The sequence below is a fragment of the Lissotriton vulgaris genome, chromosome 2_1, assembly GCF_964263255.1.
Source record: "Lissotriton vulgaris chromosome 2_1, aLisVul1.2, whole genome shotgun sequence".
In the NCBI taxonomy this organism is placed as follows: Eukaryota; Metazoa; Chordata; class Amphibia; order Caudata; family Salamandridae; genus Lissotriton; species Lissotriton vulgaris.
Genome location: NC_141687.1, coordinates 2,010,774,052 through 2,010,792,958, shown reverse-complemented (window position 1 = coordinate 2,010,792,958; position 18,907 = coordinate 2,010,774,052). Strand labels below are relative to the sequence as shown.

General features: G+C 44.8%; 1 protein-coding gene across 1 annotated transcript in view; it reads left to right on the top strand.

Moving 5' to 3' along the window:
- TM6SF1 (transmembrane 6 superfamily member 1) overlaps nucleotides 1–7,155 on the top strand; it is a 556,895-nt gene extending 549,740 nt beyond the window's left edge. Inside the window, exon 11 of the mRNA XM_086958234.1 lies at nucleotides 5,851–7,155. The gene's annotated coding sequence lies outside the window, so the exon portion shown is untranslated. The remainder of the gene's footprint in view (nucleotides 1–5,850) is intronic.
- Nucleotides 7,156–18,907: the final 11,752 nt, after the last annotated feature.

Genomic DNA, 18,907 nt, shown 5'->3' with positions numbered 1-18,907 from the left:
CTGCAATATGTTTTTGGTGTGTTTTGCCACAGTTTTGTAGACTGACAAGAGTGTGTGAGGGGGTGGAGAGTGCTGGAGCATGCAGTAGCTTTCGAGCCTAGTATCCAGGATCTTAGTAAAGATCTTGGCATCTGCATTAAGGAGGGCAATGGGATAGTCAGCCATGCAAAGCATCAGGTGTTTGCCTGGCTTGGGTATGAGCGGTCTCTGCTGCTGCCATGGAGGGTGTGAGGCCTGTGTCTTGTGTGAAGGAGTTGAACAGTCACACCAAGTGGTCTCTCAATTCAGGCAAGTTCAGCCGGTAAAAGTTGTCTGGGAGCCCATCTGGTCCCGGCATCTTACAGAGAGGAAGGGCTTGAACTGTGCTGCGGGGTTCCTGGAGCGTGATAAGAGCCTCGAGCCTCTCAAATTGTTAAGGGTGGAGGAGTTCCCATTCCCATGAGGCCAGATAGTCCTCTCTCAGGCAGGCAAAACCTCTTTGCTATTATAGAAGGTCTGGTACTATTCATGGAACGTCTGCTGTTTATCACGCTCAGTAATCATCCATCCCATGACTCCAGTCTGGAGCTTCGTAATGTGTGCCTTGGCATGTGCCCACTTTATTACCTCCCTCATAATATCACTGTTGAAGTGCTGGAAAGGAACGTTCAACCCTATTTGTCCTTTGGGCTCACAGTTTGCCTTGTAAAATGGCAAGTTGTCTTTTATTGCGACGGGTAGGTGTTATTTTGTCTTGTCATCCCGTGGTAGCTTTGAACCCATTTCACAGTGTGTGTAATGAAGTACCCGGTAGTGCAAAGTATTCAGTGTTCCCCTTATGGATCTACACATCAACTGGAACCCAGAGAAGTTGTGGGTGTAAATGCCAGTGCAGAGGGCCCCTAGGAGGAGAGATGGTGCCGGAACAAGTCAATTCAATGCCGGCATGGTCGAAAATAGAGATATCAGAAATCTCTGACGCGTCAAGCTTTCGGTGGAGGGAATGTGTTATTTAGACATAGTTGATATTTGGAAAAAGGGGACCCCTATATAATACAGTTGCACTTGCTATACATAGGGAAGAGACAAAGTTGGGAAAGGTCTAAAGCCAAGTGACAAACAATGATTAGATAATTTAGTTTGTGGTTTTTTGTAAATGAAAACCTGGAATGAACAGTATATTAAGTCCACTTGTGTACAGAAACCAATAAACAAATTATTTCTGATAAAGCTTTATTGTTTATTGTTATTGATTATTTTTTCTTTGTTTTCTACTGTTTTTTATATATGGTTTTTATAAGTGATTTTGTGTTTAAATTTATATAGTCTTGAATTAAAAAATACAAAAGAGAAAATACAAAATCATTAGACATGAAACGTATATACAGTGATGAAGGCAAAGCGGTAGACACCAGTGCAGAGGGCCCCTAGGAGGAGAGATGGTGCCGGAACAAGTCAATTCAATGCCGGCATGGTCGAAAATTGAGATATCAGAAATCTCTGACGCGTCAAGCTTTCGGTGGAGGGAATGTGTTATTTAGACATAGTTGATGCAGGAGTAAGATGTATGGATACGAGAATAAAAATAATAGTCCCCCCAGCAGGTTGTTTATAGCTCCAGGCCTCTAGGAGCCCTAAACCCACCATCTCCCTCTTTAGGTGTGCTGACATGGCTCATTACCTTGGTAAGTGGTTGCGCTTTGGACCTTCGCTGGGTCCCACACCAAGTTGAAGTCGCTGCAAACTATAATGTTGCCCTCTACTCCTCTTAATTGTTCTCACAGGGTGCGTCAAAGGTAAGAGTCCTGTGCAGTGTTAGAGGCATATATATTAAGGAGTGTTAGATGCTGTTTGCCACAAAGCACGTGTAGTGTCAAGAAGCGGCCCTCTCTGTCTCTCACCACTTTTGTTATACCGGAGCTACAGCCTGTATTACCTCCAGCTGTTTTCATGTTAGTGTGTGCCCAATGACTTATAGGGTATTTCGGATATGCTAATCTATGTCTGTCCGCACCCAGAAGATGAGTCTTCTGCAGGAGTATGATGTTGGGATTGTGTTGCAGTATATAGCCCCAGACCTGCTTGTGTTTATTCGGGGAGTTGAGACCATGGACATTGAGGGAAAGTAGTTTAATGTCCATCACCATGGTCAGGGGTTAGAGGGATGGAGAGCCGCGGTGTGGTATGGTCCCCTTAGCAGGGATGGAAAGTGGATATAGTAAGGCATGGTCGGGCATCTGTTCCCCAAATTGCTCTGGCCCTAAAAATGTGCATGTTTGACGGCTCCCAGAGAATAGGGTGTCACAGACTATCAATAGAGGGGGTAAAAATGGCATGTGGTCCCCACCTGATGTTAAAAGTATGCCTGCACATAGTTGCTGTAGCATTTATTGGTATTGTTTGACCTATGGGAAAAAAGTAAGTAAAACGAAATCAAATAAAACAGGCCAACGTGATTCAACAATTTTGCCTGCTTCCAGCAGCGACTAGCACCAACGTACCGGGGCCCTGCAAGAGGAGTCACTCTCCTTGAGTGCATAGCGTGGGGGGCTGACCATCAGGTGAAGTCCAAGTTCAGGTGTGGGAGCTTTAAGGAATGTGCTCCCCTGGCCTTCCACGACCGAGCCCTGCCAAAAGCCATGAGAACGTGCGCAGCTTCAGCTCCTGCAGAAGGGGATTTGTGTAAGTAGACATGGTAGCTTCACTACCATTACAGGGAGCCTGATGTAGAGGGTGCCGGAGGTGCATCCTTCCCCATGTTTTGAAGCTGTTGAATGATATCCTGTTTCCTCTCCTGGGATGCGGTTTTGACTTGACATTTGTCTTGGCTCTGAGATTTTGCTGTAGTCCAAATGAACTTCAGCTCTTACTTGGGGGGGAAATGGGCTGGAGAGGTATCTCTGTCTCGGGGATCAGTGGCAAGCCTCCAGTTTTGCCTCTGCCAGTGATCAGAGAGCACCTTTTGTCCACCTAAGCAGAGAGTAGTGCGGCATTGATATCGAATTTCCATTTCTCGTAGCTTGTCTGAGGCAGGCGTGAAATCCCACCTTCAGCACAGTGTAACAGGAGGGAAGTCTTGGTACAAATGAATAGTGTCTCTCCGAAACTCCAGTTCAGCTTTGTCCTTTGAGGCTTTGAGGATAGACGTGAAGAAATGGACATGGGTCAAGATGTTAGGGATGGAGTCTGAGCACCCTGGACGGAGGCCACATGGTATGCCCTATCAAGAATGGGTGGGTGGTTATTGTTATCTCCCCTAATCATCTGGAGGAGCTCTGCTGTGATTGTCATGATTTCCTTGCCCTCTGCCCCCTGGCTACCACTTGATGCGTATGTTATTCTGGCGGTTCCTGTTCTCCAAGTCCTCCGGTTTAGTTTGTAGTTCAATGTGCCGTTCTTTAAGGTATCTACAGTGCGCTCCAGATCAACTACTTAACCCCAATCTCGGAGACCTCCCTCTTACTGTCCTTGATGCATGTCTTGAGTTCTGCTGTAATTGGTCCTGTTTTGGTGCGAATCTCCTGTAAAAAGTGGTCCATGTAGTCTTGTGAGATAGGCAATGAGGGTGGGTTCTTGGCTGGCTGTACCAGGGGGTATCCTTGTTGGTTTCTGCATGGGGGAGCTTGCTCCATAAACAGGTCACTGGTGTGCCTTCAAGGGATTTAGGCCATGACATGGTTCCCAAGAGAAAAGAGCATAGGTCCTGTCTGGTATCTCACCTCTGTTCTGCCCCCTGGTAAGATGACCTCAACCAGGCCGGTAGTCCCTTTATCAGGCCTGTAGTCCCTTTAGCGAGGTCTTGGTAGCCAGGGGTCAAAAGACAGTATGCACTCCAGAGGCATTGAAAGTCTCTCGCCATTGGGTTCTGAAGATAAGAGAGAGGGGAGGCCCGTGGCAGAGTATTATGTGTTGGAGATGGGAGCCAAATTGAGGTTCCAGGGTATACACTGCTAGTGTGCTATGGCAGGGGGGAACCACAAGATTTTGAGGGGCAAGGAAGTTCACCAGTCCACAGGAGAAGTATTGCAGGGATCTGCAGTGCGTGCCTGGATGTCCTCTGAGTAAGCATGGAGTGCTAGGCCCTAACCACTATGTTGCTTTACCCCAATAAGCTGGGGAACCCTTCAAGTGTTGGGACCCAAGTGGGAGGAACTGTCTGTGCGCTGGGTGTGGGATAATCCAATTCAGGGCGCTTGGTGGTTAAGAGGTGAGAAGAGCACTCCTGTTGCAGTGCTCAGCAGATGCAGAAAGGCCCCTATGGGATGCCGCCTGCGTTTTGCTGGAAGAGCAGTGCCAGACACAGGTGGTGCTGAGGCACTGGTTAGCCATGCTCAAGCCTGGCCACCACTCAGTTCAGAGAGCACATGCCGTCACGCTGGCGCTGTCACCCTGCCAAGGCCCAGCATCGGGTGGGGTCTGGGGCAAGCCCATCTCAACCAGGCTGTCAGGGGCCTGCTGCACTTCTGACGGATGCGCCACTGAACACTCTGTGCCCCTAAAGCCGCTTGGCTCAGTGCTCATACTACAGCTACAGTCTCGTTTAGAGGTTCAGCGACTGGGGCAAGAGTGAAGCCGGGCAGCTGATGCATTGCCTCACTTCCCTGCAGAGTCCAGCTCTCCCTAAGCAGGTTCGGAGAACAACAGGCAGCAGGGAGGTACAGCAGAAAAACAGGTCTCCCATATCAGCAGTACAGCAGAGTGTTAGTCCTTGATGCAGCACAGCAGCTTTTCCCACAGAGTTCAGTTACAGGTCCAGAAGTGGCTGATTTGGTGGGGTCAGAGCCCCAGTACTTATACCCAGTTGTGCCTTTGAAGTAGGGCTGCCTTCAAAGTAGGGTCTTTGAAGTGCACAGAGGTCTTTCTGTCCTAGCCCTGGCTCCAGACTATCAGTAGGGAGTAATCAGCCCTTTGTGAGGGGTCAGGGCACTGCCTATTCAGGTGTACTTGTCAGCCGCTCCCTCCCTTCCTGTCCAGAAGGAGCCATCAGAATACAGTTGAGTACTCAGACACGCCTAACCTTCTTAAGGTAGTGGGTGTTTAGAGGGAATGCAGAAAGTGTAGCTGTCACCCACCCTACACATGTACTGAAGACAGGCTGTAGGCACACAGAGCTGTAAGAGCAGAGAAATGTCCACTTTCTAATAGGCTATTTCTGAAATAGTAATGTTAAATCCAACTTTACCTGTAAAGAGGATTTATCATTACCATTCCAAAGATATAAAACATGATACAGGAACTAGTTCCTAATTAGGAAGTACAGCTTAAAAGTTTATTAAGGAATTCTGAATGTTAACCTACGGGAAGAGTAGACCTCACGGTATTGCCACATGAATTTTGTTATTTTTCACCATCAGAGCATTCAAAACTACTCAAAAGTGCATGTCTTACTTTTTACTTACACAGCGCCCTGCCCTGTGAACCATCTGGGGCCTACCGTAAACGGGAGGTGAATTATGTGTAATAAAAGGGGAGTTGAAGGCTTGGCAAAAGGTTTTAAATGCCAAGTTGAATTTGCTGTAAATCTGCACACACAGGTTCTGCAGTGGCAAGCCTGAGACAGGTTTAAAGGGTAACTTTTGTGGGTAGCACAATCCATGCTGCATGTCCACTAGTAGCATTTAATCTACAGGCCCTGTGTATATTAGTATACCACTTTCCAAGGAGCTTACATGTAAATTAAATTCTGAAAAGTTAAGCTTGTCATATTGCTGAACATAGGACCATTTGTCAGAGAGGGAGAGATATGCTAAAGCACCATTTCTTACTTTCCTGTGGCAGTTGTTTTAAATTATGTCTTTAATGAAGTATGTTTCTTTAATATTTTGGATATCTTGAGTTACTTGTGCAATATCAATTGTTAATATTTTTCAGTTTTGACTCTCCTGGAGAGGATGAAGAGGTCTGACTGATAAAATGTACTAGTGCTAACGTTCCAAGAGAAATTTCTGCGAAGATCAGAACACCGGTCAAGGAATAAAAGAAGACTACCACGAATCCTGCAGACAGAATTTTGATTGACTAATTTGAGATAAAATGAGCTTGTGTTCTACAGTTGCTTTGCTGCTGCCAAAATCATCCAAAAGCTCGTCTAAGTGCACTGTAGGTTCCTCCTTTTGCTTACAGTGGATGTCCGAATTGCAAAGACTTCTTTGAAAAATGTACTTATATTCTGTTTCTTAGGTGCTTTTACAAATGAGACCTCAGGCCACCTATTATAATAATCTACCAATATCACAGCATTGCATAAACACTCTCCTGTTGCAACTCTTCCCAACCCCAACAGTTCCTACAGCCTCTTATGCATCTGTAATTCATGATGCCTGGAAACCAAGTCTTGACAGAATCGCTACAGAATATGGAATGTCTCACCTACACAGCAAAATCTTTATCAATCTTTGGACTAACTTGGGATCCTGTGATTAACACAAATGTATTCTGTACAGCACAAATAGCAAAAACACAAATGTAATTAGAGTTTTCAGTTTTATCTAGCTGGGATTGTTCAACAAAAATGTTGTCATTATGGATTTGTCAAAACTGATTACACTCACTAGAGTTAGGGTTGTACAAGGAGACTTCTCTTTTGAAGTACAGTGTAAGGTTTGACTACTTCTATCTGGGCTGGCTAGCAACCAGCTATCTCTAACTGAATCTTAGCCTTTTGGCTCCCTTCCAGCTGCATTAAATGTAATCCAACCATGTTGGTGATGATCCAAATATCTCAAATTGAATCCTACCCTTTTGGCTTGTAGTCCAGTATCTAAAATGTACTTCTAACTTATTTTATTAGCACCATTCTTAAATGGAATCCTGTCATACTTGGTTAGCAATCAACCATGTCAAATTGCACTGCTTATCGTATGAATAAATACGGTTTGAAGATCTTATGTTCACCCTATCTCATGTATGTTTTCCCTAAGATTCTCTTCAGATTTTACACACACATCATTTGTTTAGCATTGCCTATCGTTTACATGTTTTTTATTGTGTCCAACAAATAAATGATGAGTAAAACAGTAAAATGCATAGTGTATATTTAGGTATGTACAAGTATAATCAAAATATGTTTCAGAATACTATTTTACATTCTTGTAATATGAAATTTAAGCTGTTTCATCTATTTTTGTGCAACAAACTTTCTAATAAACATAACTGGAAACAGTCATGCTTTGTTAACTTGGCTCTTGAGCACTCGGTTATTAAAGTTTGTTTCATTATCGATTTACATGCTAATATTTGGGGATATGCCAATTCAATGTCCCCTGCCCTGCTACATGCTCTGTCTCAGCAGCTATTTTGCTGCTCCCCAACATCTACATGCTTTGCGTCTTTCAGGTCTAATGATACCTTCTGATTTGCAGACATGGGATCATCTATGATAATTTTACTGACTTTTTCGAATTAGTTTGTAGGTCTGATATCTCCCCAAATCTGTTTAAATGCTGTAGTAGTATAAACACCAATCTAATGTGATTTTAGGTATAAACTAAACGGCTTACGACCTGCATGCAGCACTGGTATGTCACTTTTTCCCATATTAAAAGAGATGCACCAGCGATGCAAGGGGCTTGCAAATACGCCCCCAAGTTGTCATACACATACATTTACACAACATGTTCATTTACACCCCTAAGCTTAATGGCCATAAGTACCATGGTCAAAGGGTAAGAGGGGTCACCCTTGCCTGGTGCCACTCTCTATATACCATTGTTCCGAGACAATTAACCAGGTTCTCACTCTCGGGATTGGATAAGTATAAAGTATACATAGCCACTTCAGTATATTATAGCCCTAATCCTTTCTGCCAACATGTAATTCCATTCTTGCGTATAAAAATATTTTTCGATATTGAACGCATTAGGATTGCAATCCTTGTGTGCCTGTGTTGAAGTGTAAAGTACGTGTTAATCTACATATAGTAATGAGGGTTCTTCTTCGAGAGGTGAAGCCACATTGGTCCTCTTGTACCAGTGACCTTATCACACAGCAGTCTATTTGTTAGGACAATACATAACATATATTAAAAAATGGTCTATATGAAGCAGAGTGTTCAGGGACTTTGTGTAGTTTTAACATCATAACTATATTAGTCTCCCTCATAATATCTGATAACCTTCCAAATTGTTTGGTTTTCACATATGCAGCCTCCTTTTGTCTTCTTTCAGTTTATTAGCCTGATCCGGATGTGTTGGGAGGCCTTCTCTGTGCAGTTACTTTCCACAACATTCCTGTAATTGCTTGTAGTATTTCTTCTATTTGTAGCTCTATTTCTAGCACTGCAATGTGATCTTTATTGACCCTGAGAAGAAGTAATTCCTGGTTCTGGCTTACAGGTTCTTTACATTTGCAAATGTTTAGCCAAGTGTAGTCTTAGTGTTTCATTTGTGTACAGTTATGCTAAGGCCAGGAAGCTATGCGAGTAATTTAAAGCCAGTAGGACTGGGAAGGGTTTCTCATTTTAAACAACCAGAACAGTAATTTCCATTATGTATCTCACACTCTGTACAATGTGCCTATATTCCCTATGAGTAGGTTTATCTGAAGCACTACAACTTTCCCCAGTTCACTCTTTGCTGTCATCAATTGAGGTCTACTTTGATGATGTGTGGGTTCTTGCCACATACATTTTATTCATGCAAGCCTCTCTTAATCCCATCTACATGGCTTCCCTTTCATTTGTTCTTGTATCTGTTGTTTCTAAATTATCTTGGAAATGTGTTATAATTGCTGTGCAGATATCTAATAGGAAGCCCTATCCAACAAAACCTCAAGATTTAATTTTCACGTAGAACCAAGGATGAGAAACACTTGGGTTTGAACTGCATTAACAGTAGAGAATGATCCTAAAGATACCTATTTAGTTGTTTTATCGTTATCTTCGCTCTAAGAACTTGCGAGATTAGTATCCTTTTTTATCTATGTAGGTAGTACGCATGAATGAGGAGTAACATGAGTATTCACCGTCATCAGTGTGGAGGACACTCAATCTAGGACAATGTTAAGCATTCAACGACTACTGTCAGATGAGTTTTTGACAAAGCTTAAGCCTACAATGGAACATAAGGTTTTGTCTTAGCCTGTTTTCTGCATCAGCAAGTACCTGGAGTAGATCCCCCTGTTCCTTTCAGGTGCTGGCTCTGGCTCCATCAGCTGAGGACTACCTTAGTTTACAGCTGATGAAGCTGTTAACCTACGTCTAGGGCTAACAGCCCTCATCAGCCAGTCTGGCTTGAATCCAGTGAAGCTGTTAACCTGACTGCTCACAGCCTTACGAGGGATAAGGGGTTGGCTTTATTTTGAGTGCCAGAGTGTGGCCAGATATTAAATTTCCTTCACCTGTTTAGCTGGAGTAATTGTATTCAGCATCAAGAATTTGTGGCTAATGTCATCTAATTGGCCAATCAGGATCAACTTGCCACTTTCTTCTCTGGAGACTTGCAGGTCTGCCATCTCTCTCTCCTAGTGCATTGTAGTGAATTGAAACAGTGTTGGTCCGTCTGGGGCTATTGGTGTTGACAGCCCTACAACAGGATAGGAAAGGACCATTTTTGCAGGTGAGAACCTTTTGAGTTACGTGAATATGTCTCTTTCCATGAAAGGAAGTTTGGCAACTCTTTGATAGCACTTCACTGGCCATCGAACTGCAGGCCTTGGTGAAGAGGAACACTAAACTAAACTCCTTTTTGAAAAGTTCAATGGTGAAGGCCTGTCTTGCACCATGGTATTGACATTCAAATGGACGCTGGTACATATCATCTGTACGTGTTATCAAGGAACCTATCCCCGACATGTGTGGTAAAACCTTGCTTCATCCATGTTCTGGAATGCTTTCATAGCTTGTTTGGAGGATAACCTCCCCTCTCTGAAGATTTTTTTTAGCTTCCTCTCACTCGATCATTAGGCATTAGCAGGAACAATTTTGCCAGTTTTCTCAATACTTTCTATTACACCTGCTGAGCAGCACCATCAAGTAAGTTGCTTATATAGTGAGGGGCACTGTCTTGGACATCTTCATGGCCATGACTTGCCTTATTCTGCTTTCTCTGTGGCACTGACACCATCCACTTCTCCGCTAGCGAATTTAGGGAACACTGGTGCATGTCCGCAGCCACCTCTGAATCCAGTTTAGCAATGTGGAGGTAGGGTGTTCCCTTTACTCCTGCTACCAATTGTCCTCCTGGAAAGTTTGAACCAGGAATTTTTCAGGGTCCAACTTCATGGTTGGTTGTCTCGATTTCAAGAGTTGACATCTCTTTTTGCCTATGGATCTGCTTCAGTGATCCAATGAATAAGTTATGTAGCTTTGGTAATGTTCTTTCTAGTGGATAGCCCACTAGCAGATTCCTCACGTTTTGAATCTTTTCAGGTACAAGACTAGATCTGGAAAAAAGATTCAGTAGGTCCTGTGTTCTTATAGGCAGTGCCTTCGGCCTCTATTGTAGCTCCATCTTATCCCAGACCAGACAACAGTGAGTCACATAAGGGCACTACCCATCTGATGCTAATATCAGTATTCATTCCTTTTTTCAATGCCTTTAGACCTGGAAATGTGACTGAAAAGATCAATGTGTCAACTAGTAGTAAGCACATCTAGTTGGGAACCCTATAATTACACGAAGTCTCCTCCACAGAACAGGTGGGTGGGTGGTGAGGGATCTGTAGATAGCCGGAGTATCCACCAGAAAGAATTACCAAATGTAAGTAACTTATTCCCCTAGTGACACTTCTACCTACTGATTTCCTCACAGATTTAATCAGTATCAAAATAGTACCTCCAAAGGAAGTGGGTATGAGGAGTGGACTTGGACCACAAAATATTACCGGGCAAAATTGCCCTCCCTGCAGACCTGAGAATCTAGCTATACTCCCAGAGTAGTGAAAAGAACACTAGGGCACTGAGGAGGGTTCTGTTTGGCCAACACGTAACACATTTTGATGCAGAGGATAATCCATCAAAATAATGGTCACTATTGGACTGCCTTTATATTCTTCACACTGGTAAAAGCAGCTGATCATTAATGTGGTACTAAGTCGGAAGCTTGCTGGTGTGCAGAACTGCTGGAAATGAGAAGCAAGGTATTCAGAGTAGGAAGCTAAAGAGTGAAGCTATGTAGCAGGGTGCACATATCAGAAAGATCATTAGCAGATCAAGCTCCCGCCGATGTATGGTAAAAGTAGCTGAGAAAAAGTCACAACAGGTGAATATAATTAAGAGGAGTGATATGGTAAAGGAGAGGCTAAAACCACCAACAAGTAACCTTTAAGTATGGCAAGAGCAAACTCTGTTGCCACAGAGACCAACAACGGTACTTGTGAAAACTTTGCCTGCAAAAGGTCAACATGCTCCTCCTCATAGCAGGGGACAATTTGAGGTGAGATGTTGGGAGTGCCAGATCCTCCCAGCTTCATCCAGGGCCATCAGAATAACTTGTGACTGGTTCCACCTCCACCTCATTTTACTTGGATCCTGCAGGATCAGAGGAAATAGTGGAAACACGTATAAAAGGCCAAAGTTACACCGAAGGAGGAATGCTACCTCTTGAGTTCCTTGAGGCAAGAACTGAAGAGCACAAATTACTGGGAACTGAGTATTTCGGAGGTGGCAAACGGTACACTAAGAGTGTACCTCCATTTGGCAAAGATGTCATGAGTCTTGGAGTGTAAAAGCATTCATGGTCAGCAAAATTCCACCTACTGAGCTCTTCTGCCCTAGTGTGAAGGTGCCCCACCTATTTACTCACTATCACTGAACGTGTTGAGTGCAAGTGAGCAGAACAGCCTCATTGCCTCCAGACCGAGAGCATGTGAGCTCTGCTTGTTACGGAATCACATGGCGGTGGTGTTGTTGGTCAGTACCTGGATTGACTTGCCCGGGATTGATGGCACAAGCCACCAGTCTTGTTGGCTACCCTAAAAGTATGCAGTTCCAGAAGATTTATGTTGCATAGTTACACTGATGGGTAGACCCCAGATTTTCACGTCCTTGCCTCCAGAACTGAGGGAAAATACTGCATCTGTTACCGCAGTGGCCACTAGCAGGGGCAGACAGAACATCCTGTCATTTTTAGGTCAAGCCTATAGAAGCAGCGTGCATGCGCTCATCGCTTTGCAAGGCATGCAGTATTCAGTGTAGAGTGGAAGCTCCACCCACTCTCCGTCCATCTTTTTCATTGGCTTAGTTCCTAAATGCTGCCTTCCAATTAGTTTTAGGCTTGTTACTCCCTCCTTATGACGGTTATGTCATCATTTGTATCTTTCCATGGTTACTGGCCCCTTTACTTCGAGTGTCTTATAGTATGTTTTATTTACATTGTGAGCACTATTTTCCTCCCGCAGTTCGGGCCAACAATGATATTCAGACCCACCGCCTCGGGTAAGTGAGGAGCCACAGTGGCTCTGTCAGTATTCAAACTTGTGACCTGCAAATTACTCACAAATATTTACTTAAAACACTGATGATGCACATGAACAAACACGCTGTAGGTTGGGACAAGTTAGGTAACAGGTTGGCATCTGCGTGTGGCATGAAAGTTCTTGTCCACCTCCCCCAACCTCTGATCATTTCTTGGGGTGGGAGGGAGGCTGGCCCCAGAGTGCCTTCCACCGCCGGCTTCACCAGGAAGCCTCGGCTGTAACCTGACCCAGTGGCCACACGCTGGTCCCTGGCGGCGGCAACAGTGTGCCAGCTACAAACTGAGCCCCTACACCTGCGGCAGCGCACAGAAGTTCACTTGTGTATGCACACACTTGTGTCTGGAACCCGTAGGAAAACTTCACTGTCACTTGTGTATGCACACACCTGTCCTGAACCCATAGGAAAACTTCACTGTCACTTGTGTATGCACACACCTGTCCTGAACCCTTAGGAAAACGTCACTGTCAATTGTGTATGCACCCAAGTGTCCTGAACCCATAGGAAAACTTCACTGTCACTTTTGTATGCACACACCTGTCCAGAACCCATATGAAAACGTCACTGTCACAGAAGTTCACTTGTGTACGCACACACCTGTCTGGAACCCGTAGGAAAATGTCACTGTCACTCCTGTAAGTGCACACCTGTCTGGAACCCGTAGGAAAACTTCACTGTCACCTGTGTATGCACACACCAGTCCTGAACCTATAGGAAAACGTCACTGTCACTTATGTGAATAGAAAAGGTTGTGCTAGGGCTTGAAGATTTTAATCGTTTCTTCTTTGGAATAATTCCAACAAAATCACATGAGTTGGTGCAGAGCGTGTTTATTAGCACATCAGAGTGAACAGCCAACACGTGTTTCACCCCTATTCAAACAAGGGGGTAATGGGTGTCCCCCTGCTGAGGGCTGAAATTCAAACAGATTGGGAGCTCATTAAAACTGGTTATTAAGGATTTGTGACCTGGTTACCCCTTCAACCTGTGCTACTGTCACTTATGTATACACACAACTGTCCTGAACCCGTAGGAAAACTTAACTGTCACTTTTGTATGCACACACTGGTCCGCAACCGGTAGGAAAACGTCATAGTCACTTGTGTATGCACATATCTGAAAACCACAAGCAACTTTGCCCTGTTGTATATACCTGTAACTTTCTATAGCTGCAGATTTCTCTGCTTTGTGGCTGTGTTTTGTAAGTGTAGATGCATCAATCCATGTTTCTATATAGCGTTTAACCTGTTTACACGCACACCCAATCCTACAGGATAAAGTAATCTTAGCAAAAGGAAACTTGCCGGGGAGCAAACCTGTGAAAGTGAGGAAGCCAGGATTATAACTTGTTTTTTTGTGTTTGTTTTGGTGTTGAGTTGTCAGCCGTTGGATTGGCCGGCAGTTCATCCTAACTACTTGACTGACACCTGTCCGTCGCATGGGTCATTAAGGACAGCTTTGTATCCCTAAAAGGGTGTATTTGAAAAGTGTACGTCACGTGGTTCCTGAAGAGTCTCATATCCCCGTATTTTGCGTGCTGTTGCCACAGGGTGCACAGTTCTAAGCCTTTCTTTATGTTCCCTCTTAAATGGGCACTAGCAACAGGATGGCACGAGACGGTAAACTTCTCAAAGCTATTTCATAGGAGACAAATTTACTGACTTATTGGTGGAGCCCAGCCGGGTCACGTGGGCAGTGCCATCGAGGTGACCCACCGGAGGCCTTCACTCCTGTGTCCGATTTGCAGTGGGAAGGACCAGTCAATGGACATATGTCGCAGACTTCAAGACTGTGGGTACGTCAATTGGCAAAGTCAATAGCACTGGCTAAACACTTATAAGGTCCCAAAGGTGAGACCTATTGGCAATGCTTGTTCAGATTAATGTCTGTCATCCACCACTGCAAGTCCTGAAAGGGCTATTCAGAAAGGCAGATCTTGTCCAACAGGTGACCCCAGTGCAGGGCCTGATGTAGGTTAAGTCCCATTAGTGGGCCTAGATGTACCGCCCGGAGGAAAGCACCAGTATTATGCATGAAGCCAACAGGCCTAGCCACCCTACAGGGTAGACATTGGATGACTCCAATGAATTGTACCCTTTGCATGGGTTCAAAGTGGAATTTGACATTTTTGATGGGAAAACCCAAATCAGATATGGTGTCATTAAACTCTGAAGGTGTTCCGAGGTTAGCTGGGGCGCTCCCAACTTAAACAACCAGTCATCGAGGTATGAGAACACATGTATCCCCAACTTAGCAAGATAAGCTACAACCACTTACATGACTTTTATAAAGCAGAGGGGCTGATGTAAGGCCATAGGGGAGGTCAGTGCATTTCTATGACACCATCCAGTCCTTGTAGATGAAGCCAGTTAAACTAGCACAGGGTCATCATTTTCAATTTCTCTTTCAAGGGGAAATGAGTTAAACATTCTGAGGTTTATAATCAGCTGCATGCCTCTGTCGTTTTTGGGGACCAGGATGTAAGAGGAGGAACACCTGAGCCCCCATTCGATCAACATCAGTACCTCTCTGAAGAGGATTTGAGCATGAGATATCAAAAACAGGCTGGAAACCAGAACAATGGGAGGGAGCATATCCAGGAAGGGTAGGACATAGCCAATTTGAACAATTTGTTCCAAAGTTTTTGAAAGCCAACGGAACAGGAAGTTTTGAATTTAGCCCCCTACTGGTTAACCGTATTTGCCCAATAGCAAACAAAATAGTTTTTTGTGAAGACAGGAGAGGAAGCAGAGGGCTGCTGTCTGCCACCTTTGGCTCTACAGGCCCAAAACTCTGCAATGGCTGCTCAATAGGTATTGACAGTTGACTGTGAAGGAAGGCAAGGCAATTGCCCTAAAGTAAACTTGAATTTTCTAATATTGTTAGTGGTACTGATGCATTGATGAGGCTAGACCTAGAAAATGTGTAATTTCCTGGCTATTCCTAAATTTCCCCAAGTCGTATTTGCCTCTCACCAAAGAGCTGGGTGGATATCTATCAAAGAAGCCTGCACATATACTGAAAATCCAGCAGAATGCATCCTGGTATGTCTGCAGATAATAAAGTTGGTTTCTATTCCATCGGAAATTAAGTTTGTTGAATCCTGGACAGAAAACAAGATTTTATTGGTTGCGTCTTTCCCATCCTGAACTGTTTGTGCAAGGGCAGTCGGTGATCTTCCAGTATGGATGGTGGACCCTCCCATTGCATTTCCTAAATGTTGTGGAAACAATAGGCTAAAAACATTCTAGGGCCGCCATTGTTCTGCTTCCATTTCCATAGAAGGGAATAACTAGGATTCAGGTTGTTGGAAGAAGCCTAAACTACTAGACTTGTGGTTGTAGGATGCTTTGTCAGAAATTTCAAACTTCCAGGTGCTGCTCATATTACAGTTGAGTTCTCACTTCACAATGCCTGCTACCAGAGCCAGTGGTCATCTGGATATGCTAGACTGGGGAAAAGTCACAAGTTCAAACCAATTGTGATGGAGCACAGACCAGATACAGGTAACAGGTTAATCCTGATGAAAATGTTTCCTTCTCAAAGTCTGGTGCAAAGAATTCCATAAATTGTGGAGGAGGCTACGAGGAGCTGGGAGAGTGTCATGGATGGTTGTTAATGTAGCATGAAGAGCAGAGCAGGACTCTCATCTGGCATTGTGGACAGTTGTCATTCTAGGTTAAAGATCTGGTTTGGCATCGCAGATGACTGTAAATGAAGCTCCGTGTTGTTGGTCACTATGGGCTGTTGTTGCTGTAGCGCGAAGTGCAAATCGTGTGTTGCTGATCGTAGTTGGCAGTCTCTGTAGCGCGAAGATTCAGGTTCACCAGACCTTTGCATTGGTGGTTGTTGCGAGCAGCAGAAGCTTGGTGCAAAGGAGCCCATTCGATGTTTGGAAAAGCCCAACTATTTCAGGATTTGACCATATTTCACACTAGCAGCACAACTGATGCCAGCCAAGGTTCCGGGATCTGTGGAGGCAGCTCTTGGGGATCAGGAACTCACTCCAGCATAGGCCAGTAGGGCTCATACAGGTCCAGTTGCAAATCCAGTGCAGCAGGTCAGCTGGGAAGTTGCAAGGAGGCCTCTGATGCTTGTTGAGTTCCTGAAGCTGAGACAGGAGGTCGGCCAACTGACCCTTGGAGTCAATCATTTAGCCTGGAATGAAGGGCACATGTCCAGTCTTCCTTTTCAGAGATCAAGGGCGACCTCAAGCAGCAGGACAGCCATCGGGGAGTCATAGCAGGACTCAATCAGCAGGGCAGTGTTCTGGGGAACAAGGCAGGCCTCAAGCAGCAGGGTAGTCCTTTGGGGAACACGGCAGTCCTTCTTTAATGTCCACAGGCACAGGAGTGTACTACTGAGTGACTCTGAAAGACCAGTATTTATACCTTGTGCCAGTCTTTGAAGTGGGGTATTACCTATACTAACCTCAAATCTGAGTCAGGAACGTTCTTCTCTTCCCCTGTTAAGGCTCCAAGAAGTCTGGGGTGACAAAAGACTAGTGTCTGAAGGCAAGCACGTTGAATTGCACAACCCCAACCATCCTCGCAGGATGGCCCATGATGTCCACACCTAATCCCCTTTTGTGTCACAGTATAAAAGGAATACACAAACCCCAACAGAGCCATTCACAGCCACATGACCCTGGAGACTGGCAGAAGGCACAAAGGGTTAGGAAAAGAAAACGCCAAATTTCTAAAAGTGGCATTTTGAGAATTGTCCACACACACTAACCCCAGCAATGTTGCTGAGGGTGGGAACCAGAGGCGCGGTGCCAAAGGGCGAGCCAGCCTCCACTATCTCATGAATACATAAAAGTGGGCTGCCCCTTGAATCAATTCCTATGTTTATCTACAGAGTTCTGTTAAGATGCACTACCAGTGGGGGCACCTCAAAAAGTTACTTACTGGCCTCACACACCGCCCGGTGTCATGCTTCATCATCGGCTGTCCTCGCCCTCTAAAAACTTGGTTTGATATAGGGCAGGAATACACCTGGAGACAGGGATGCACTTCTAAATCTAAGTGTTGGACGTGGGGAAATGATAGGTGATTTAAAAACCATTACATTATTTGATGTGCTATGCTTTATTTAGCCTGTATACCCAGCGCTGTTCTCGGATGTGCAGTTATCTAGAGATATCAGCCTTTTGTTTATTCATAGCCTCAAGCACCACCCATCTGAGGTCCAGGTTGTTGTGGTCTTTCTCCGTGAAATGTCTCGTCACTTTGGTGTTGGTCTTCCTGCACCTAATCGTACTCCGGTGTTCGCGGATCCGCGTCTTCACCTTCCTGGTGGTCATCCCGACATACTTCAGGTTACATGGACAGGATAGGAGGTACACCACACCTTCTGTATTGCAGTTGCTGAACTGTTTTAGCTTCCAGGGTCTCTCTGTACCTATGTTGACTTCTTTTGTTGTGGTGATCAGCCGGCAGCACACACAGTTGCCGCATGGGTAGTGGCCCGTTGCGAATTTTGGAGTGTACCAAGGTGTTCCTCAAGTTCCTACTCCATTTGTATGCGAAAAGTGGGGGTTCACACTTCTTGTTCCCGCTGTTTAAGATGGCCCATTTTTTCTTTATAATGTTCTGGATTCTGTTCGACACAGGCGTGTATGTTGTAACACAGAACAGGCGGTCTTTCTTTTCTTTTTGTGCTGTCTCCAAAAGGGCATCCCGGTTATTATTCCTCGCCCTTTTCCTTGCCCGTTTAACAATACAGGGTCAACGTTGGTTTACAACCACTTTTTAATGGTGTGAGTACACTCTGCACCTGCCATGTGTCTCATAGCGACCACTTCACACCACCACGCGCGCTATAGGTATGACGCGAGATGGATGATGTTCATAAACTATTTGTTTACATATTCACACGGTTTGGTTTGTATGTTTTATCTTTGTTTTTCCTTTCTCTACAGAGTTACTCTCAGAGGTACTATACCAAGAGGGAAATATCCATCTACATAGTGTTTTTTTAACCTCTCCCCTGATCTAGCGACAGAATTTTCCTTCCAATTTTCACTAGTTAAAAGGAAGTGGATACATAGGGTATACAACCCCCTCTCTTTCCCCCCCTTTTTTAGGTCCTGAAGAATGCTATGTACCCTTCGGGGACACCTCAGCAGAAACATGTCGACCACATTTCATACGGTGAAGGGAGAATAATATCTCATACCACCGTTCACTTAGTTTTAACCACCATACATTTACCATTTCAATGAAGCATAGCACATGGACTAATGTAATGGTTTTTAAATCACGTATCACTCCCCCACGGCCATCACTTAGATTTAGAAGGTCCTCCCTGTCTCCAGGTGAATAGATACCGGAGCAGTACCTACCCTGGCGGAGAGTTAGTGGAATGGCTCAGACCAGGGAATCCTGCAGGACTAAACCAGCTAAGTGCCACTCCTAGTGGACCTGGCTACCCCGGCACTAGTGTTACGTGAACGTGTGAATTGACCACCACATTGCATCCTGGTAGATTTTCAGTACAGGCACTCCTCATGCC